We start from the raw sequence: 16,554 nt of genomic DNA, 5'->3' as shown, positions 1-16,554 counted from the left end.
GAAAAAGAGAGAGAGAGAGAGAGAGAGGGAGGGAGGGAGAGGGGAGAGAGAGGGAGAAACTAAGAAAAAGAAACAGGATATCCAAAATAAGCCATGACAGTAAAAAAAAATCTTCTGGAGAAAAAAAAACACATGACTACAAGCTGTACTCCAGAAAAAAAAAAAAAAAAAAAAGATAAGCACCACATGGTATTGGTATGGAGAAAGACAGGTCAATCAACTGAATGGAATCACACCCAGGATAAACCAATACATCTAGAGACATGTGATCATTGACAAAGAAGCCAAAAACTATACTTTGGACAAAGGAAAGCATCATTAACAAATAATGCTATTCTCACTGGTGATCTGCATGTGGAAAATGCAAATTGATCCATATTTACCACCCTACATAAAAAAAGTTCAAGTGGAACAAACACCTCAACATAAAAACAGATTCACAGACTAATAGAAATGAAATTGGGAAATAGCCTCAATTGCATTGGCACATGGAAAATTTTCCTAAAATTGACAGATGGTAAGTTGTTAAAAATACAATAAGGATCAATGTGAGGATGCTTGAATTTCACTTAGAAAAAGGAAAATAGTCATGGGTGGCAAAGGAGTTGATCAGGCTGGAAGAGGGGAGGGACAGAAGAATCCATGAAGCTGGATCAGATAGGAGAAAGTAGCCCAGAGGACCAGGAACATGGAAATATGCAACTGCCAGGTGATTGGGAGACATGAAAAAGGGGAGGTTTCCAGGACACATTATTGGTTACCTTGGCAGAAAATTCCAACAGTGGATTTATAGAATCTGAATAGATCACCTCCAGTAGTTATACAGGGTTTCAAATAGAGGGATGGGGACAACACCCCACCATTCAAATTTTCCACAAAAATCTTATGACCCCCAAAAAATGCAGGGACAAAAACAGAGCAGGCACCAACTGAATGGATGGCTAGTGATGAGGCAAATAACTTGGGATTTATCCCATGAGGAGGCACAAAACACAGAAACATTAAATAGCATATGGGAAAGTTACATACCTCGTTCTGGGGACATAAAAGTAAAACTAACTTAAACTGTACTAGAGATTATTTTTTAGCAAACTAAAAGTGTGGTTTCATGTGCTTGGCAAAATATAAGCGTAGCAACACTAAAAGGGAATTGGGTATCTGGATTCGTAATTAAAAACACCTGTCCAGCAAGCATGAGGATGGGTGTTCTGAATCCAAACTCCCATGTGAAATATTGGTGTGGCTGGATATGCACCTGAACCTCCAGCACAGAAATAGGAGGATCACTGAAGCTTCCTTGTTTCCAGAGAAATTTCACTCAGTAAGTCATGCACTTTCAAGGATATAATTTTTCAGAAAGAAAAGGACACTAGGTCCATGTGGAAAATTTCTGGGCTGTTCAGTCGTGTTTAGTGCAAAGAATTTGTGATCCAGAACTCACAAAAAGGACATAAACTTTATTCTAAGATCACTGTTAAAAAGATTGATTAAATTCAAAAAACCATCAGATCCTACTACAAAAGCCTATACTCAACAAAATTGGAAACTTTGGCTGAAATGGCCAATTTTCTAGGCAGATACCAGCTCCCAAAGTTAAATCAGCATCAGATAAATCATCTAAACAGTCTCATAACCACTAAGGAAATAGAAGCAGTCCTTAAAAGTCTCCCAAAATAAACCAACCAAACAAATGAAGAAAAACTACTTTGGACAATTCTATCAAGCCTGCAAGGCATACCTAATGCAAATATTCTTCAAACTGTTGCACATAATAGAAAAAAAAGATATACTACCCAATTCATTCTATGTAGCCACAATTACATTTATACCTAAACCACACAAAGACCCAACAAATAAAGGAAATTTCAGAACCATATTCTTTATGAATATTGATGCAAAAATACTCAATGAAATTCTTTTTTTTTCAATGAAATTCTTACAAATTGAATCAAAGAACACATGAAACAATCATCCATCATGATCAAGTAGGCTTCAACCCAGGAGTGGTATAGTTGGTTCCTCAGGTAGTACTATTCCCAATTTTCTCATGAACTGCCTGACTGATTTTGAGAGTGCTTGTACCAGCTTGCAATAGCACCAACAATGGAGGCATGTTCCTCTTTCTTCACATCATCACCAGCATCTGCTGTCACTTGAATTTTTAATCTTTGCCATTCTGACAGGTCTGAGGTAGAATCTCCTGGGCGTATACCCAAAAGATGCTCAAATGTATAACAGGGACATATGCTCCACTATGTTTATAACAGCCTTTTTCATAATACCCAGAAGCTCAAAAAAATTAAGATGTCCTTCAACAGAGGAATGGATACAGAAAATCTGGCACATTTACACAATGGAGTACTACTCATCTATTATAAACAATGACTTCATGAAATTCTTAGGCAAATGGATGGAACTAGAATTTATCTTCCTGAGTGAGGTAACCCAGTCACAAAAAAACATACATGGTATGCACTCACTGATAAGTGGATACTAACCCAAAAGCTAAGAATATCCAAGATACAATTTACAGACCACATGAATCTCAAGAAGAAGGAAGACCAACATGTAGATGACTTAGTCTTTCTTAGAAGGGAGAACAAAATACTCATGGGAAGAAATTTGGAGACAACATGTGGAAAAGAGACTGAAGGAAAGGCTGTTCAAGTACTACCTGACCTGGGGATCCATCACATATATAGACACCAACCCAGACACTATTTGAGGATACCAATAAGTGCTTGCTGAAAGGATCTTGATATAGCTGTCTCCTAAGAGAATCTGCCAGAGCCTGACAAATACAGAGTTGTATGCTCACAGTCAACCATTGGAGGTCCCCAAAGGAGGGGTTAGAAAAAGGACTAAAGGAACTGAAGAGGTTTGCATCCCATAGGAAAAACTAAAATATCAATGAACCATAATCCCCAGTGTTGCTGGGGTCTAAACTACCAATCAAAAAGTACACATGGAAGAACACATGCCACATATGTAGCAGAGGATGACCTTGTTGGGCATCAATGGGAGGAGAGGTCCTTGGTCTTTTGAAGGATAAATGCATATGAGAAGGCCAGGGTGGGGAGGTGGGAATAGGTGGGTAGATGTGGAAGCACCCTCATTGAAGCAAGGGGAGTGGAGATGGGATATGGGGTTTCAAAGGGACACTTCTGTAAAGGGGAAAGGGGATAACATTTGAAATATAAAAGAAAATATCTAATAAAATAAATAAATAAATGAAAGATGTGTAAATAAAATTACTAACCAAGAATCTAAAAAAAAAAAAAGTACCTTGTCCTGAGGTTGAGCAGATAGCTCTGTGGTGAACAGCATTATGATACAAGGATGATGAATACCTTAGTTATAACCTATAATGGTCACATTAAAACAGGATATGGCTATACAGGTCTGTAATCCCAATGTTTCTTGGCAAAGACAAGTGACCAAGTAATTTCTAGATAGTCATCTGAGGTTCAAGTTCATGGGGGAACTCTTGTCTCCATGGAACTGATAAAAGAATACATCCTGTATGGTCCTCTGACCTATGTGTTTCATACATCTTGGTATAAAACACACACATACACAAACATAGGCATATTTATACAAACAAAATGCATACATGTGTAACAATACATACAATGTACACTACATACATATTTATACTCCACAAATATGTAAACACATGACACACATACACACACAAAAATACATAGATATGCACACTTATAGCTATATATGAAAGCTCTAGTTCAATCTGGATCCTGAAAAACACATAAACATATATTGATATAACACAAGCATGTCTATAAGTATATGAAATTATGATTATGATGTAATTAAATACATAGTGCATTGTGGGAAAAAATTAGAAAGCCTGCAGTGGTGGAGTCCGTAAGGCTTCCACACTGAGCCAGGTCCCTATACTCAAGGAGGTCTAAGGTTCCCAAGGCCTGGAGGCTTTAGCGGTGGCAGGCCCCAATAACATGAGGAAGTCTTTGGTTCCAAAAGGGTTTATTGTCATGGCGGATGGTAGATGGATCTGGAAGTACCCCCATAAAACTCAGGCCAGTCCCGAGTTAAATAGGGAGGGAGAAAGGGGGAGCATTGCGGGAGGATCTGGGGAGGACCTGGGGAGGCATGCTTAATTTGTTCCACCCTCTGGCCTTCATTAGTATGTAAATCCCTAGGGCCTGAGGCCTCTAGTCACACCCTTTACCTGTGCACTTTGGGAGGGGCTGTCTGGCCTACATGACTGAACAATGTAACACTATGGAGACTAGACTGCTTTTCAGGACCCTGAGTTCTGGGTGTGCACTGAACTCCTGCTGGTTCTCACACAGAGTCTCAGGGTTCTAGGAAACTGCCCAACCATGACCCAGAATACCCGTACGAAGTCCCACATCTCTTCCCTTTTACTTTTTTAAAAAAGGGGTGTCACTGTGTCATCTGTGGTGAAAATTTTGGATGAGGAAACCAAAAGAAAGCACTATATAGGCCAGAGGAGTTAGCACAATTAAGTCATAGGATAAGGGGAGTTCAGGGGGTGTTGAGAAGGTAAGGGATCATTGAATCAATTGATTACAGTTTGAGGTGGTACAGTTTGAGTGTAATAACATCTGACTAATTTAGATAGACATTATGTTTTCCTCACTAACATGTAATTTTAGCTATTTGACTTTGGCAAAAGAGTTCATTTGTAGCTGGAAGGTCTGAATCTGTAGGAATCAGTGTCTCTGGATCTTGGCGTGTGTCTGGAGTTCAGTGTGTGTCTCTGGATCTCAGCATGACTCTGGAGTGTGCAGTCAGGCGGTGTGGCTGCAAGAAGATAGCATGGCATCCTAGGCAGGTTCCAGGAGGTGGCATTGTCTCTGCAGGACTTGTGGGAGCACCTGTAGAATAATCACAACAGGGAAGCAGCACCCAGGTAGGGGGTTGTCTGCAAAGGGTGTGTAGTAAGCATTAAGCTATTTGGGATCAGGCACGTCATGGTGTGCCCTTGAGATCCTAGAAAGACAAAGGTGTTTGAGGAAATTTTAGTCTTTGAAGGCACCTTTGAGTCTGTTTTTGATTGCTGAGGAAGAAAAACATCATGTTAATTATGTCAGCAGCAGTTTGTCTGTAAAAGGAAACTAGTTGTTACTTAAGAGCTGAGAAACGGTGATCAGCATTTTGATTTAACCTGTAGAAGTAGATTAGATGACTTTTGAACCTTTAAGAAGTCTTAAAAATTGAAAAAAAAATGTGGCAAATATATCATGGGTGTTAGAGAGAAAAGGAGACATTTAAACAAAAAGCAAAAAATCTTGGGTTGAAAAGCACAAACAGTTTTGTTTTAGGTGTTCCTGTTGGGGGAAAAGGCATTAATGCCGAGAAAGCATGGACATTGTTGCAGGCATTCCTGTTGCGGAGAAAAGGTTAATGGTGGATTTAGAATTAGTAGGGGAGGGGCTTGCTCTTCCATGTGGTGACTGCTCTAGCAGAGAGGCCAAGGCATTCCCCATTTGTTTTTCTTAGGAATCCTAGATGTAGAGGAGAAAAAGAAGGCCAACCTTGAAGAAAAGTTCAAAGCAAGAAACATAGGTGTTTGATAGGAGAGTCAGAAGGAGTAAAAGGCTGTGTAAAACTGAGCCATGGTGGGGAGACATGTGGAAGCTGGCTTATAGCTGGCAGCTCCTGGGAGCTGGCAGGCAGTGTGCAGTTTCTCCAGGCTCAGCCCAGAGTCTTTAGTTGCAAGAAAGAAACTGTGAGGTACACAGGGGCGAAGGGAGCAGACAAAGTCTCAGACCCTCTGCTTTCAGGCAAGCCAGCTGGGCTGTAGCTGGGTGCAAATGACCTAGGAGGTAAAGGAGGGAAGGGAGCAAGCAGGGAGCCAGCCCTGTTGCTTCAGACAAGCTGGCTGGGCTGTAACCAGAAGGCAGCAAATGGCGGAGGAGTGGAGGACGTCTACACTAGGTTAGCAGGTAGCCTGTGAAAGACTGACCCCTGGGGGAAAATCACTGGGGGCTAGAGTTTAGAGCCAGTGATACTGAGAAGCTAGCAGGCAGAGCTTGAAAAGCTGACCCCTGGCGGAGTGGTAGAGAGCAGAGATTAGGGAATTGCCACCATCTTGTTAAGTTGGAGAACTCGTGGGAAGAAAGAAAGCTATGATAGCAGGCAGCTCCTGAAAGACTGAAGTAGGCACTCCTGAGAGCTCAAAATGAAAGGGGAATCTCTCAACCAAGGAAAAGAGTCTTAGAACAAGAGTCATAGCAGGTGCTGTGGCTTGAAACAGCTGTTAGCTGTGAAGGAGACCTCTCTGTGGAGCTGGGGGATGGGAAAAGTGGAGGCTAGGGAGCTTCTGCCATCTTGCCCTTGAACTGCAGAACTCATGGAAGAGAGGGAGAGAGAGATGGACCTAGTCTTTTGAGCTAGGCAGGAGCTAGTGGTAGCTAAGAGTCAGAGAGAAAATGCTGGCCTGAAATATGTGGAGAGAGAAAGAGAGAGACCTGCCTAGTCTTGGGGACTAGGCTGGAGTTACTCATGGTTCCATGGAGAGGGTCTTCGTAGGTGCCAGCAAGGGGGTATTCTTGGAGCTGGCTTTGGCTGAATCCTCTACCACCTGTAGAGAACGATGTAGGCCCATGCATGGGCAATCACGAGCATGAGTCTCTGTTGTGTTGTGGGTTCATGTGTCTGCCAAGATGTGGTAGGATGGGATTGTAGCTCAGCATGGCAGGAGCACACAGGATCTTGGCTGAGTTTATTCCCTACAACACTGGACTAGCACAGTGGGGCCCCGCCCTGCATGGGGAATTCTCACTCTGGTTCTGCGGGGGTGCAGAGCTCTTGGATTGGAGATCCCTGGGCCAGAAGATGGCCGGGGACTGACTGGTCTCAAGTCCTTGGGCTCTCAGACCACTGAGAGGCCTCCGAAGGACCAAGATGGGGAGATGTGGGTGCATGACCAGACAACCCACAGCCAAGAAAAATGAGGGGGGAAGAAGAAAGAGGCCCTGGCAGCACCCGCGGGAGAGATTTGGTTACTTGCTTAGAAGATTTGGTTGCTTGCTTAGTCAGTGGCCTGGCTAGCTTGCTTGAAGATGTGAGTCCTTATGGCTGAGAAGAGTCAGCATGGGAGAAGCACAGAATCTTCACTGAGTCCATTCCTCACAGCATCGGATAAGCAGGGTGGGAAGCTCGGCTGCATTCTGTAGCAGACTGGGGCAGCCCGGTTCTTGAAATCCTTGAGTGTCTGTGCCCCACCTTGAGTGCCAAAATGTGGGGAAAAATTAGAAAGGCTGCAGCAGTGGAGTCCGGGAAGCTTCCACGATGCACCGTGTCCCACATACTCAAGGAGGTCTAAGGTTCCTGAGGCCTGGAGGCTTTGGCGGTGGCATGTCCGAATGACATAAGGAAGTCCTTGGTTTCAAAAGATTTTATTGTCATGGTGGATGGTAGATGGATCTGGAAGTACCCCCATAAAACTCAGGCCAGTCCCAAGTTAAATAGGGAGGGAGAAAGGGGGAACATTGGGGGAGGATCTGGGGAGGATCTGGGGAGGCATGCTTAATTTGCTCCACCCTCTGGCCTTCATTAGTATGCAAATCCCTAGGGCCTGAAGCCTCTAGTCACACCCTCTACCTGTGCACTTTGGGAGGGGCTGTCTGGCCTACATGACTGAACAATGTAATTCTATGGAGACTAGACTGCTTTTTAGGACCCTGAGTTCTGGGTGTGCACTGAACTGCTGGTTCTCACACAGAGTCTCAGAGTCCTAGGCAACTGCCCAACCATGACCCAGAATACCCTTATGCAGTCTCACAGTGCATAATCTCAATTATGAGTAAATAATAGTTGTGAGTTATGGCCTGAAAATTTATGAAGAAATACAGCATTCTGTATAATATCTACAGGGGGAAAATATCTAATGTCAGCACAGAGCTAGTTCTGATAATATTGGCAAGAGAACACAGAAAATCTCAGAACCATTAGTGCTTCCTGACTAATAGCCACAACATAGGAAGTATGGTGAGACAAGGAACTGCAAGTTTTACTCTAGTATACTTGGCTTCAACCTCACACAGGCCATGCAAAGTGGAAATCGGACAAGAACATATAGTTCAGTTTCTCTCTGTCCTTCATCATGGCCCTTTAGAAATTCTTGATTCACTCTGCCAATCCAGAGGACAACAGTCACTCTTATCAGAACCTCATAAAATATTTTTTTCACTTTTATGAAAGATAGGCATTCAAAGTTAAAAGCATGAGACCACTTTTCATTGGCTGCCTGCTTCATTATTAGGAGACAGTCTTCTTACTTGGTCCACATAAAGTAAATAGATGAAGAAAGTGACCAAATTTTTAAAAAGACTGTAAACTCTGTATGAACAGTTAAACATGACCACAAACAAACCTAGTAATGCCCACAAAAAACTTCTGTTGTAACTGTTTGGTATAGCAAGGTACAGTTCTAACATGGAACCTGTGTGGGGAAGCTTTTGCTCAGTGAATGACAGTTATTATATTCAGTTTGAAATCAATGGTGATGGAAAATTGTTCTATAGCATGTTTTATGTCCTCTACACAGGATCAGTACCAACAACTACCAATTTGTGGTAGCTTTGAAATTTGCCATCAAGGAGATCAATACGAATGCCCTCATTTTAGCTAACATATCTCTGGGATACAGTATTTACAATGCTGGGCAAAGTGAAGAGGAGACAATGAAAAGTTTCCTACTTTGGCTCACAGGGAAGTTCAAACCTTTGCCAAACTACAACTGTAAAAGTGAGGAAAAACTTGTGGCTGTAATCACAGAAACAACACGGGAAATTTCTTCCATAATTGTGATACTGCTGAGACTACATAAACATCCACAGGTGAGATTATAAGGATGGGAATAATTAAAGCATCCTCAATTTATGATATTTGAATACCAAGAAAAAATATAAATGAAGAAGACTTTGCCTGTGTATGATTCAAAATATAATATTTTGGGCTTGATTATGGTCCAGGAGTCAAGAATACATTCTGTGAAATCAAGATGACAGAAATTTAGATGTCAGCACCACTTATGTCCCCATAACAGCATAAAATACCAAAAGTGAGTGTGAATGCCAGGGTTGGAAAAAGATTCTGCCTCAAGAATAAGTGGATGAAAGCAAAGACACCCAATACACACTTTTTCCCTTCTCATGTTTGCATGCACATTCATAGAAACAACCAATAAAAAAAAGCAGTATTTTAAAGTACATGAGCTATATGTTCTGAGACTGTTGGCAATCTACAATTTTTTGTTTGACAAATATAAGAATTGCAGGATACCTTCACAAGTATTTATAATATGTGTGAATATTTCAAATAATTTTCTGAACTCGTCTTCAATATTAGAGTTTGCTCTAAATATAAATTTTACTTTCTATGAATTTAGGTTACTGTTTTATACTCATTGATTCTATAATTTCTGGAAACTCTATGATGGAAACTCATGTCAATTCCTGTTCTCTATTTTTCAGCTCATCTTTGGAACTTTTGAACTAAATATGAATGATCCAGGGAAGGTTCGAATTGTGTGTCAGATGGCCTCCAAAGTCTCTTCTCTGGCCTTAGGCATGGTCTCATTAATTACACATTTCAGGTGGAATTGAGTTGGGATGGTCATCTCAGATGATGAGAATGGCATTCTCCTCGTCTCAGAGTTGATACCAAAGATGGAAAGAAATGGAGTTTGTGTAGCTTTTATGGAAATGATCACTGATGAGCATTGGTTCAGTATAAGAGAATCTGATGTCTATGATAGCCCAATTGTGAGGAACTCAGTAGAAGTTGTTATCATTTATGGTAACACTGACTCTTCTTTAGGTGTGCTCTTTAAAATATGGGAACATATATTTCCATGAAGAATGTGGGTCACTACTTCAAAATGGGAAGTCATCAGTGCTATGAGACATTTCATTCTTGACTCATTCCATGGAACTCTCATATTTTCACAACACCATGGAGAGATTTCTACTTTTAAAGAGTTGTAAAGACAGTGAGCCCTTCCAAATACCCAGATGACATTTTCCTTGCAAGGTTGTGGGAGATTTACTTTGATTGCAGAATAGCTAATGCTTCCTGTAAATCTTTAAAACAATGTTCTTCTAGAGGTTCCTTGGAACTTTGACGTTGGTATCACATTGACATGGCAGTAAGTGATGCCAGTTACCATGTATATAATGCTGTTTACACTGTTGCCCACACCCTTCACAAGATGCTTATACATAAAGTAGACAAACCAGAAATGAAAAATCGAGGAAGAAAAAAGTTTCCTCCCTTTAAGGTAATGGCTTTTCCTATGGATTCTGTACCTGTGTTACCAGGGTAACTTAAAAATAGCATCAAAATGCTTTCAACAGGTACCTTGGAGTTCGTTTTTCAAAAGAGAAGCTTTGTAGACTCCTTTAATGCTCAAAAGAAAATTCTAGACCTGGGAAAATCATAATTAAGATGAAAACATCATAGACTAGAAGTAACTTGAAAATATAGGGAAAAGATTTGAGTGAAAGAGGCAAACAGTATTCTACTATTCAAAGGCCCTCAACTGGAATCTCTTTGCAGGAAGTTCATAAATATGAAAAAGCATAAACTGACAAAGCAAGACACTACATAGTGTATTGTGCCACCAAATAAAGTAATCCTAATACATTGAAGAAAACTATGTCTAATATATACTCTGTTTTAGTTTTATTTACACTTGGTATAATAAATTGTGTGCACAAAATCCACTTCTGTGAGAAAGGGTTTATTTTACTCATAATACCAGTTTGAATATCTTCACAAGGAAGAACTCAAAGTGATGGAGATTTGAAGCAGCTCTCCACATTAACATCCACTAACAGCTGGGAGCAATTAATATGCTATTGCTCAGATGGCTTACTTCAATATATTTGGTCCTGGTCCTGCTCAGGAAAAGAGCATGCTTAAAATCAGGGTGTATTTCATGTGTTAATTAAATCATGTTAGAAAGTCTCTCATAGATGTGCTCAGAGTCCAAATTATACCACACAGGTTGTCAACTGAATCTTTATGCCTAGGTGATGAAGAAATTGTCAAAATAATAATTGAAATTAAAATCAAAAGTTTTGTTGATCAGTGGTAAAATCTAGTAGACTGATTAACAACTTTGTATTTAACTGAATAGTCTATTCACACATTATGTGGATTATGATGTTATTTCATTGTTAGTATTGTTTTTGTTTTATACATGTAATTATGATTTATTTTGAAGTAAAAATTGATGAAATTAACAAAATGGTGTAATTTCATTTTTTATCTTAACAATGACCATGCCTATCACAAATCATGCAACTCTCTTAGTTGAACTACATACTAAAGACCATTCAATTCATGAATCCCAGTGGAGACCTAGTAACATTGAATCCTTCGGAAAGTTTGTATGTAGAATATGACATTCTGAACTTCTGGAATTTCCCACAAGGTCTTTGATATAAAGTAAAACTAGAAATGTTTTCTTCCATATTTTCCACCTGGTCAACAGCTGTTATTGTCTGAGGAATGTATAGAGTGGCATACAGGACTGGGACAGGTGAGTCAACACTGAATTTTACTTAGCCATATGCTTCTCCATAGTTAAAAGATACCTTCACTGCTACATTTACAAATCATTTCCCACATTCAAATATTTTCTTTGTACATTTATCATTACCAATATTTAACACATAATTCAATGTGTATTCACAATGCTAAACATTACATGTGTTTGCATATATATTTTTATGTGTACTATGTATATATCCTATTAGAGTGTTTATATATAATCCATCAGTTAACTGTGTAGGTTTCATAAAAAATCTAATAGCCTAATCAAATTCAGTTACTAGATGAATTCTTACAAATCTTCATATCTCTTATTTTGTCAGACTCCCATGTCTGTACACAGTGAAAGTTGTGGACTTGGATTCAGGAAATCTCTTCAGGATGGAAAGGCTCTATGTTGTTTTGATTGCACCCTCTGTCCAGTAAATGAAATCTCCAATGGAACAGGCAAGTGTGTGCATTTCAGATGAGGTTCCAACTTCTGTTTTTAATCTGTATATTGTAGTGAAAACCATATATGTTATTGTTGCACTAATTTCCTACTCCAAAACGTCCATATAAAAATACACAATCCAGTTACTATATTTATGAGCTACATGCCTAGATTGAGCAAATCTAGAACTATTATAAATTATTCCCCTGCTATGAGACCCTTTGGTGCTTGAAGTATCTCCTGACCACATGATTCTGCTCCATCTTCACTTCTTCCACCTCAATCTGCTTTCCTTCCTTTATTTTTGCTGTCTACCTGCCCCTAATCTCAAAAACGTACTATCCCACCTTTCTCCTTTACTATCACATAACAAACTCTTGCCTTTATTGACTAGTAAATATGGAGAAGGTTCATATGACTTCACCTGAGTATGGGATCCACTGTTCATCTGAGGGACACAACTCTTGAGGAAGCAGAACTAACATCAGATTTCAGACAGCATCAGGACAACCCACAATATTTTACCCTTTATTCCAGTTAAAAATGTGTATTCTCACAGAATGAATTGAGCACAACTATAACAATTATGAAAAATATAAGGTATGATATCCATTTAATGTCCAGTACCTCATAATTGTCAATTTATGCAATGTACTCTACCATCTACCATAACTTATAAAGTTTATAATTTTGTGTCTGCATTATGTTATTTTAACTTTTATTACCATCTGAAACACATCCTTTCAAATCTGAAATATCTTCTTTAATGCTAAACAACTGAAGTTCAATTATGAGGCTATAACTAGACTTCAATCCCGCCACACACCTGAGAAGAAATTAAATACTACTTAAGTATTTAAGAAGCAAAAAAAAAAGATTTCAAACCTATACAATTTTTAGAGACAGCTGACTGCCAGAACAATCTGCTGATTTCTTGTAAAGGTAAACAATCTGTCTTCAGCCTTCTGGTCCAGAACCGTCTGACAGACCTTAAGGGAAGCAGGAATAATGAAGAGGAACTCGCTTACCATCTCTTGGCAGACCTTTGCAGTTGACTATCCCACATATGTTTGTGCTTTTTTTGGACAATATTTTTGTCTGAATCAGAATTAGGGCAATTCTTGCTGAGTAGCTACATTGCCACGTTCGAATCAACTCTTACCTGTAGCTAATGATACTCAATATTTTCCATGAAGAGGAATGGGAATACTGTCAGGAGCACACATGTCTCATAGTTAATTGCTCTCAGTAATGAAGTACTATTAAAGCTATACTCTATGTATCTCATATATATATATATATATATATATATATATATATATATATATATATATGCTGAATTGTCAATAATTGGCTATTGTTAGTTATTAGCTAATTGAATAATATTGAGAACACTTGCTATAATTAACTAAATTAGAATCTAATACAACCATTAGTGAGTCTTACATTCTGACTATTAACTTCTATTATTTAATCATCTTAAACCGCATGAAATAACAGCCATTAAAAGGGCTGGGTCGAAGTCTTTGTATTCTTGAATGATTTACATATGTACTATACTTATATATGCACTATACTTATATAAGAGTGACAGTATTTATTTTAATTTTTTGTCAATACACAAAATATGATACAAATAATAACCTACAATAACCTATATATTAAATCTATAATAATCTATATTCTCAGTGCCAGTGTAAGAAATTATAAGTTTCTATAGCAAGTGGTTTTACCTTTTGAGCCATCTTTTCAGACCCATACTTAATTTCTTACTGTAGGGCATTCCTTACCATGTACCCTAAATCCTTGAATTACAATAAATAAAAACGCCCTTTGGCATTCCCAAGAAAAAAATAGAAATTATAACTTCAATGTTGCAATAAATGTAAAGATTCAATTAATATAAGATAATGGCTAAACAATAATAAAGACTAAAATGAATATCTTATACATATTTATCTACCTTTTTAGTTTCTATAATATTACTATAACCCTCATTTGCTTTTCCATTTCTATATTCATCTAGAAAGGAGAAAAGAGAAGAAAAAAAGAAGAGGTAAAAATCCCTGAGTCTGAGCTTTTTAGTTTCCTCCCTGTCTAAGGCTACCATATATACAAATAATCCCTTAAATGACAACATATCTATAATATAAAAAATAAAAACAGAAACATTCATTTAACATAGGAACTGGGTTGATGACCTTCTTTTGCTTCCTTCTGGTGGTATTGGATCCAAAAATTCCCTTATGGGGACCCAGAGGGATATAGGAAAATCGGATTTGTTAAAGAAAAGCTAGATGGCATCATTTGATGTCTAGTCTCTATGTCCTGAGAAAGTTCATGGCTTAGCTGAAATCCTGACTATAACAGTCTGAAAGGCTGGTTATATGAGATAGCTGTTCTGGAAATGTCCTGGAAGCAAGTCTTTAGAAGAAACAGCTTCCATGCAGTTTAGTTAGAATCAAGCAAAAAGCTAGAATGGCATGTTCCAGAATCTCAGCATCCCTGAGTATAATTTTTGTCAGGGCAGTCTTTCTCTCTTATCATTCTACAATATACAAACGTTACAAGCAACACATAGCTCTGTAAAGATATTCATATGAAACAGGCAGGGTGCACAGGTCAGTTAAAAAAGATCAATAAAGAAAGACAGGTGCTTCACATTAAAGATTAGTTTGATCACATAATCAAACTTCAATACAAATTTCCATTCCTGTCATCTTAAAGGATGGTATGTAATAGCATGTCATTAGAATGTTTTACTGAAAAAGAGTTATTGGCTGAATATAGACATTTAAGTCTCAGCCAGTCCCACTGCTGTCACTATACAGACATATACATCACTTATCTTGTTGATCATGTTGATCTCTTATAATAAAACAAGAAAGGTGGTATATAAATCTGAAGATGTAAGTAAGGTGGCTGAGATTCCATACAAATTTGTTCAAAACTCTGATTTATGTACAATACTTTTGGTTTTATCTGACTTTCAGGAGACTTTTGCTATAGAAACTGACTCTCAATGTCTGGAAACGGTTGTTTTATACTTAGACACTGCTGAACTTATTTGGGATAATTGTGATTTGAATTCACTGTTTATTCAGATACAACAAATGATCAGGAATAGGAATCATTCAAAGTATGTAATACAGATAAGATTCCATACAGGTCTCTCAGGCCTTTTATCACAAGGCAATAATAAAATTGATCAGCTACTTATGTGCTTGCTTTGCTTGTATTCTTTTTTAAAAAGCATATTATCAACTGATAAGTTATAACACTATTCACACTGAATTGCCCCTACCTTATTAAACATTACTTAAAAATATGCACCACAGACTTGTCATTTTCTCAACTAACATTCCTTCTCTCCAGAAACTTGTAGGTTTATATCATGTGATCAAACATCAGTAAGCACAGATATCCCAGAAAAAGCAATCCAATATGCAGAATCCATCTCCTAGAGCAAGGTCACTTGATCAAACATTTTCATTGACAATTGACTCACAATAGTCCAGCAAAGAAAATATTTTTTGTATCCATCAATTGACAAATATATGATTTGATTTTATACATATATGCAACAAAGAATTATGTGGTTAAGAGCAAATAAAAAAAACTCTCAGTTAAGAGGATGGAAAAACATATTCTCTGGATGAGGTTACACAGATAATGTAATACAAATGCTGCAGATACTTTTTAATGTAGATGATAGATATACAGACAGATAGATACAGAATATAGATATAGAAGAGAGAAAAGACACAGACACACACAGAGACACACACATACACACATAATCACTGAACTTAGAAATAATTTCATTTTAGAGTACTGATAGAAGTCATGAAACTAGGGAGGTCCAGTTACAAAGGAGTTTTTGAGAAATAGGGGACAGAGTACGAATACTATAAAGGTAAGAAATGAAATAATGATGCAAGAAGTACTGTACAGGTTCAGGAACTGATGGACAAATTAAAGAGGTATAACACAGGAAGTTATAAATAATATAATAATCCTTTGACAAATTTCTTGAGAAACATTCAAGTAAGAAGCTTGTGAACTATTGTTTACAGACATAGTGATAGTTTCAGTGTGATAACACTGTGTGGGACAACAACACCCTAGTGAATCATCATAGGCTGTCAAACAAAAAGTGAATTAGAAGTATGGGATATTTTTGTTTCAACACTATGGTCAGTGGAATCCCTAGTACAACCTCAAATATTACAAATGAATTCTATAGGTTTTGTTATTTTCCTGAACTTGGTGGTAGTGACTATAGACTTAAGATATTAGACACAAAGAAGGCAAGCAAAAACTGATTTTGAAGCTCTTTACCTACTGACAAGATGACACAGGAAGTTTTTTAAACATAATACTGGAAGAAAAATTATAATCTGTCTTAGTGTTTTGTATCAGTTTTTTCCAAGATAAAGAGCCTGAAGACATAGGATTATTTAAAGGCAGTAAAAATCCCATCCCACAAAGTTTCTTAAGTACAATATATAAAGTAAAAGGCTTCAAGAATCTCCTGAAACTTACCAAAT

General features: G+C 38.1%; 1 pseudogene; it reads left to right on the top strand.

Annotated features, from left to right (window-relative positions):
* The window catches only part of LOC114620551, a 44,607-nt pseudogene extending 32,566 nt beyond the window's left edge, over nucleotides 1-12,041 (top strand).
* The last annotated feature ends 4,513 nt before the right edge of the window (nucleotides 12,042-16,554 follow it).

Source organism: Grammomys surdaster, unplaced genomic scaffold (genome assembly GCF_004785775.1).
Source record: "Grammomys surdaster isolate TR1022 unplaced genomic scaffold, NIH_TR_1.0 169, whole genome shotgun sequence".
Classification (NCBI taxonomy): Eukaryota; Metazoa; Chordata; class Mammalia; order Rodentia; family Muridae; genus Grammomys; species Grammomys surdaster.
This window is presented reverse-complemented; position numbering and strand designations above follow the sequence as displayed.